This window comes from Euprymna scolopes, chromosome 14 (assembly GCF_053919585.1).
Source record: "Euprymna scolopes isolate OS-2025 chromosome 14, ASM5391958v1, whole genome shotgun sequence".
NCBI classification, from domain to species: Eukaryota; Metazoa; Mollusca; class Cephalopoda; order Sepiida; family Sepiolidae; genus Euprymna; species Euprymna scolopes.
In genome coordinates, this window is record NC_136495.1 from 155,757,757 (window position 1) to 155,765,435 (window position 7,679).

Genomic DNA, 7,679 nt, shown 5'->3' on the forward strand with positions numbered 1-7,679 from the left:
AGCATTTTCTTTTTAAATGACGTTTTTACAGACAGTAATACAAACCCAACTAATATTTATCTTTAAATGGATTTTTACAATGAATTAATTTAACTTCAAAATTTAGCTCGCCGTGAAAGCATTTTTACCCCCCCCTCACATGTACAAAATTTTTTTTAGTCCCCTTAATCTTTCAAATACAATCAAAAACAAAAGTAATATTCGTCCACTTTGTCCGTACCTAGAATAGCAAGAAAAAGTGAAAGTAGAATTAGGGAGACATCTACTACAGGAGAACCACAAAAATAGCACGGTAACGTAAGTGCATAAGCACCAAAATAGATTTTTTTAAAATAAATTTTGTTTTCCTGCTTTCCTATATATATATATTTTTGTTTGGGGGGGGGGGTCCAAATTAAAGTTACAATTGCAATTTTAAATGAAGTACTCATAAAATTTAAATATCGATGTTTATTTTTTTTTCCAATTTTTAAAAGAATTTTTTTTTTTAAATATATATAAAAAATGGTGCTAGTGCACTTGATCCGCGCTATTTTTTAAATCGTATTTCGAAGTTTTACGATTTTTTTTTTTTTTTAAATTATTCAAGGTACAAAACACGGTAAAATTTTACATTAAGGCCTCCTGTATCACGTTCGTATTTAACAAAATTATTTTTTGTAGATTTCGGTGTGCTAAAAACGAAAAAAAAAAAACCAAAAAGTTTTCATGATAAGTTTGTATTACTGTACATATAGATTCGAAAAAGTTGTCAAAAAAAAAAAAAATAAATAAAAAATATATAACAAATAAATGTTATCAAAGGCAAGATAAGTTACTTTTCTACCAAACTGGATATAATTTTCGTGTTTTTATTCAATGTAACATGTTTATTCAGCTCGAAAAGCATACAGTGTTTACCGATGTATTGGAAAATTCAAAATGGCGCCCGATTCTTTAACATGGTAAGTTTGGGAAAAGGTGTTATAAATAATAAACTAGACAAAATAGTGTTAGAAATTCGCTCAATATATGTTTGTTACCGTGACATAAGTTGACATATATTCGGTGGTTTTTTAATAGTATTTTGTCTAGTTTATTATTTATAACACCTTTTCCCAAACTTACCGTGTTAAAGAGACAGTCGGGTGCCATTTTGAATTTTCCAATACATCAGTAAACACTGCATGTTTTTCGAGCTGAATAAACATGTTACATTGAATAAAAACACAAAAAATATATCCAGTTTGGTAGAAAAGTAACTTATCTTGCCTTTGATAACATTTGTTATATATTTGTGTTTTTGACAACATTTTCGAATCTATATGTACAGTAATACAAACCCAAGAAATTACTTTTTCGAAGAGTGATCACTTTTCCATGTAAAAGTAACTTAAAATGAGTACCCACTTTCTGGCCACCTGAGAGAAGAGGCATTTTACTGTTTATTGGATAAAAGGTTTCGTTTTTTTTTTTTGTTGTTTTCATCTTTGGTACTCCTTAGGCGTTTAGTTCCATGGCGACCAGCATAAAAAAACAAAAACAAGCGTTGCTCCCTTCCTGGCACATGCAACATTTTTTTATTATTATTTACTGATGTACTAAACGATTTTGAAAAAGTCTTGCTCTTTATGATTATTAAAAGAAAAAAAGTTACTAAACGTCAGTAGATGGTTTAGTTATTTTGTTTTTTACCCATCCGCAAATGCTATTTAAAAAAAAAGTCGATAAAAGTCGTCATTTAAAAAGAAATTAAAAAACAAATGTCTGTAAAAGTGAGACATTATTAATAAACGTTTAGTAACTTTTTTTCTTTTAATATTTATAAAGAGTAAACTTTTTTTTCAAAATAAATAATGTGACAAGTAATCGTTTAGTTACGACAACGTCAGTAAAAAAAAAAAAAAATGTTACATGCGTATGCGCCAAGAAGAGAGCAACGCTTGTTTTTTATGCTGGTCGCCATGGAACTCAACACCCAAGGAGTACCTTATACCTTAATAAAGACACGAGGAAATTTAAAAATAAAGAAAAATCTGTATTTTTTTTTTTACTATAAGAAAGCTCGTCTCACATTTGTATAGAAAAAATAGTTTTTTTGTTTTTTTTTTCGTAGTTTTCGGTGTGATTTAGAATATGGTAACAGTTTCCATCGCAAATTTACCGTTTGTATGGTATTAACCCCTTAGTTCTTGCACTATTTTCCATTTCACAGCCCAGTCTTCGCGCACGAGCATAGGCCGCTTGCGCGTACAAAATGGCCACCCATCATAACAATTACATGATTTAATATGGGAAAACTACTGGTTTTTCGTCTAATTTTAATTTTTCGCCAATACTACACTGTGACAAGGCAGTTTGGTACGCAAGTGCACATTTAACAGCCTTCGTTTATGCCAGCGCGTAGCGTAAAAGAAGGATAGGCTGTGAAATGGAAAATAGTCCCAATAGTTCAGGGATTAATGCGCTTGCGCGTACAAAAATGGCCAGCCGTAATAACAGAATTACATGGTTTCATGCTTGGAAAACTACTTGTTTTTCGCCTAGTTTTATATTTTCGCTAATACTACACTGTGACAAGCAGTAGGTGTATCAGAACTTTTGACACCCCTAACACGAAACTGCGAATAAAATATAAAAAACTCGTGATTTCTCTTTAAAAAGTGTGTTGTTTATTTTCTTTATTTATTTTTTTTTATATTTTCCTTCCTTTGAAGATTGTAATGCCGGGTATGGGGCAGCCAAACCAGCTGCCAACATTGCCCCGCTTTTTTATTGAAACCAACCGAGAGCTCTTTTTAGTATCCTCACTATTCCCTTAAGTGCAATTGTCTGGATCTCTTTTGCACTTGGTTCACCAGGAATATTAGTTAGGTAGGACTTCAGGTTCTTCTTCATAAGTCCTGTGGCACCTATGATAACTGGTATGATCGATATCCCCTTTAGGTTCCAGTTTCTTTTCATATCATACATGAGACCTTGGTATTTGGTCTGTTTCTCTCTTTCAGCTCTGTTAAGACCGCCATCATTAGGAACACTCACTTCAATCAAGGTTGCTATGCTACTCTCTCTGACTTATTCCATATAACTATGTCAGGTTTCACAGCAGCATTTTCAAGGTAGGTGGCTGTAGGGATTACATGGTCGTAATGTATATGGTATATAAATCATTTCCAACTGTTTTTTCAGTATGGAATATACTTCCAAAATAAACTATTAAAGTTGTATAAAAAGTAATAGAAATATTTTTTATTAAAAAAAGTTCAGTATTTTTCAATTTTTAAACTTTAAAAATCTATCAAAAATTTTCTATTGATTCTATTTTTACGATATTTTCAGGGTCAATGTGAAATGTTATGCTCTTTCCAATAAACCGAATATAATATTTTAGACAAACGTTTTTTTTTGTTTTTTTATTCACGTCCCTCCATTAGTAAGTGTCTATTAAAAAGTAAATTTTACTCCAAGTGTTATATATCACAAATTGAAGATAAAAGATCAATGAATAATATATTCAAATTAAAAAAAAAAAAAAAAAAAGTGTTTAAGAAATTTTTCTGTGAAGTCCGAAGTTTAAAACGGGTTTGTACTGTACACAGATTCGAAAAAGTTGTCAAAAAAAAAAAAAAAAAAAAAAAAAAAAAAAATAACAAATAAATGTTATCAAAGGCAAGATAAGTTACTTTTCTACCAAACTAGATATATTTTTTGTGTTTTTATTCAATGTAACATGTTTATTCAGCTCGAAAAACAGTGTTTACCGATGTATTGGAAAATTCAAGATGGCGTCTGATTCTCTAACACGGTAAGTTTGGGAAAAGGTGTTATAAATAAAAAAACTATACAAAATACTATTAAAAACCCGCCGAATGCCAACCTATGTCACGGTAACATATATTGAGCGAGTTTTTAACAGTATTTTATCTGGGTTTTTATTTATAACACCTTTTCCCAAACTTACCGTGTTAGAGAATCAGACGCCATCTTGAATTTTCCAATACATCGGTAAACACTGTTTTTCGAGCTAAATAAACATGTTACATTGAATAAAAACACGAAAAATATATCTAGTTTGGTAGAAAAGTAACTTATCTTGCTTTTGATAACATTTGTTATTTGTTTTTTTGACAACTTTTTCGAATCTATGTGTACAGTAATACAAACCCTTTAAAACTTAAACCACGTTTTTTTTTAAATGATTGAAAAATAAAAAAAAATTAGGCATTAATTACATTTTTCGAGTAGTTAATAAAAGCTCAGAAAGACAGGGGGTCGAATTAATTCACACCTCCCATTTTGAAATGTCTATTAAAAAGTAAATAATTTACTCACCAAAGTGTTATATATCACAAATTGAAGATAAAAGATCAATAAATAATATATTCAAATTTAAAACAAAAACAAAAGTGGTTTTTTTTTTTTTTAGAAATTTACCTGTAAAGTCGGAAATTTCAAACTTTTTTTTTTAATTAAATTTTTTTTTTTTTTTACTTAATGAAACCTTGGTCCTTGCTCCTTTAATTGAAAAAAAAAATAGGGCTTGAATTACACTTTTTGAGGAGTTATCAGCTTGGAAAGACATGGTGGAATTTTTCAATATTTTTCACGAAATTTCTGACACACCTAGACAAGCGGTTTGGTACGCGAGTGCACATTTAACAGCTTTTTTTTATGCTCGCGCTTAACGTAAACGAAGGATAGATTGTAAAATGGAAAATAGTCCCAGAGCTAAAGGGGTTAATACCATACAAACGGTAAATTTGCGATGGAGACGGTTACCATATTCTTTATAGGCGCACAGAAAACTACAAAAAAAAAAAAAAAACTATTCTTTTTCTATACAAATGTGAGACGAGCCTTAAAGTAAAATACCGATTTTTCTTTATTTTTTTAATTTCCTCGTGTCTTTATTGAAAGATAAAAACGAAACCTTTTATAATAAACAGTAAAATGTCCCTTCTCTCATGTGGCCAGAAAGTGGGTACTCATTTTAAGTTAAATTTACATGGAAAAGTGATCACCCACTTTTCGAAAAAGTAATTTCTTCATATCATGAAAACTGATTTTTTTTGCGATGGAAAAGGGTTTCAGATTCGTTTTTAGCACACCGAAATCTACAAAAAAAAAAATGTTATATACGAACGTGAGACAGGCCTTAATGTAAACTTTGACCAAAAAACACCCTCCCCATGTTAAGAATGGGTTTTTTTTTTTAAATAACGTTATTATTTCAGCTCGAATCAATACATGCATTAGATTTTCCTTTTGGACAATTATCGATTTTTTTCCCCCACAAAACAATGAAGTAATAAAAATAAGGAATCTTAAAATCGGTAACGCAATTTTAAAATCCGAATAATCAATCGCTAGGTTGGAAAAATTTGGATGCTGGGAAGTCATCAGAAGAAATTGATGAGCAGCATCAATTTATTTTTAATCCCCAACCCATTCACGCTTGTAAAATAAGGACAGAAGACAAAGGATTTGGAATCTAAGGGGATTTTAAGATTTGTAAGTCCATATTAATAATTTAATGATATTTAATAATTTTTTTTTTTTAATTACGGTTTTTTTTTCTCGCGTTTTCACCAAATGAGACGCACATTTAAAACTCGTATGGCTATTTCTGCGGGTTATCGACCACGATATATATATATATATATATATATATATATATATATATATATATATATATATATATTTGTACTTTATATGATTTGAAAGTTAAAACTCAATTTTTACGGTATCTTGTTTATTAAATTAGGTGAAAAATATAGAATAATTAACAAAGCGCCCCCCCCCCCATCATTCACCTTAGGATGGTTCGTAAACTGCACAAGTTTAGTAGTTTAATCAATTGGAATCCATTTTCTGCGTCGAAATAATTAAATATCAACAATTATTTGATTTTTTGGTACTAGGGATCCGTGCTGAAGTAACGTTATTTAAAAAGCCATTCTTAACATGGGGAGGGGAGGGTGTTTTGTACCTATTCTGAACTTTAACCTTATAATTGAATAAAAAACAACTTTAATGGGACTTGGAAATACGATTTAAAAAATAGCGCGGATCAAGTGCACTAACACCATTTTATATATATATATATATATATATATTTTTTTTTTTTTTGCTACTCACGACCGTCAAGTTCACAAGGTCGATTTCTAAGATGCGGAAATCTTCCAAAAATTTTTAAAAAATACGATTAGTAACGCTTTTTTTTTTTTTTTTTTAAATATTGCCCCAGTAATTGAGGGAAGTAACAGATACTACGTTTTGATCCTAGCTAAAAAGCAGGAAGTGAAATTAAGAAAAAGAAAAATTTTAATGACAATTTGAAACTTCGCCAGGGGGTGGGGCAGAGAAGGAAGGATTTTTTTTTTCTTATGGGGGGGGGGCATTTAATTGGATTTTCTATTTAATTTTTCTTTTTATCTTTGTTAAGTAAAGAACTGAATTTTTTATTTTTAATCATAAAATATAAACGTGCAAACAGAAAAAGAAAACCGGAACCGGTATTTGATGAAAATGGTGAATAGGTTTTTAAAAAAAAAAGCACATGGTGGAAGGATAACTTATTTCATTTGGAAAATTATTAGAGAATCCAGAAAAAAAAAAAAAAAAAAGACAAAATGGTACAGATTCATTTTAATTTTAATTTTTGGAAGTCGACAAAACTTAAAATGAAATTAGATCATTCATAAGAATGTACGATTTAAAAAAATAAAATAAAAATGAATTTGATATTAAAAAAAAAAAGAAAATGAATTTTACAATCTTATTTTCTTACGACGTCGTAATAATATTATTAAGTTTTATTTATGATTTAAAAATTAGAAATAGGTTGAAATAATTTTTTTTAAATATTCAAATTCATTATCGATGGAATTCGAAATTTAATTCATCGCGAAAGTTAAATATATTTTATGAAATCAAAACTGAAATTCAAACAAAACAGTTTAAAATGACGAATATTTATTTTAGTTAGCTATTTTTTTTATTAATTAGGATGTAAACCTATCGTAATATCGAATGTAAATAAGATATACTTACGGTGAATTCTGGTGAAAGAGCTTTAATTTAGCACGTCTGAAATTCTGTGTTGATCGGTAACGCGATCGCGCGGAAAGAGGAAGAGAACAGGGTTGCCAGACTATAATAAATGTTTGGAGCCAAATTTTTCAGGGAAAAAGGCCAAAAAAGGCTAAGTTCAAACGCGAAGCCACATTTTTTAAGGTAAAAAAGGCCAAAAAAAGGTCAAATTGAAAATTAAAGAAAAGTTGACTTAACAGTTTTTTCTGTATATTAGTTTTGTCGTGTTTTCTTGGAAAAAACGTTACCTATGAAATTGAAACTGAAAAATATGCTTTGCACCCCCCTCCAAGCATATTTTTCGGTTTTAATTTAATAGGGGACGGTTTTATTTTTAATATTTAGGCAAATAATTTCATTACAATACATTTTAAAGTTTAGATATTTTTAACATTATACAAGAAAACGTTAAAGAATATTTAGTAATATTTTAATATTAAATAATTTAAGGAAAAGTTGGTAAATTTGTAGATGAGAACTCTAAGATGCTCCTGTCCCCCAAAAAATAACAGATAGGTCTACTTTTTTAGACAATGACATTTGAATATCTTAAAAAAAACTTGGGTAAAACAATTAATTTAGAATTTAGAGTGAGAGATCAGTCTCGC

At 29.4% G+C, this 7,679-nt stretch overlaps 1 protein-coding gene across 1 annotated transcript in view; it reads right to left on the reverse strand.

Moving 5' to 3' along the window:
* LOC145293298 (heat shock protein HSP 90-alpha-like) overlaps positions 1-7,344 on the reverse strand; it is a 30,087-nt gene extending 22,743 nt beyond the window's left edge. Inside the window, exon 1 of the mRNA XM_080139929.1 lies at positions 7,033-7,344. The gene's annotated coding sequence lies outside the window, so the exon portion shown is untranslated. The remainder of the gene's footprint in view (positions 1-7,032) is intronic.
* Positions 7,345-7,679: the final 335 nt, after the last annotated feature.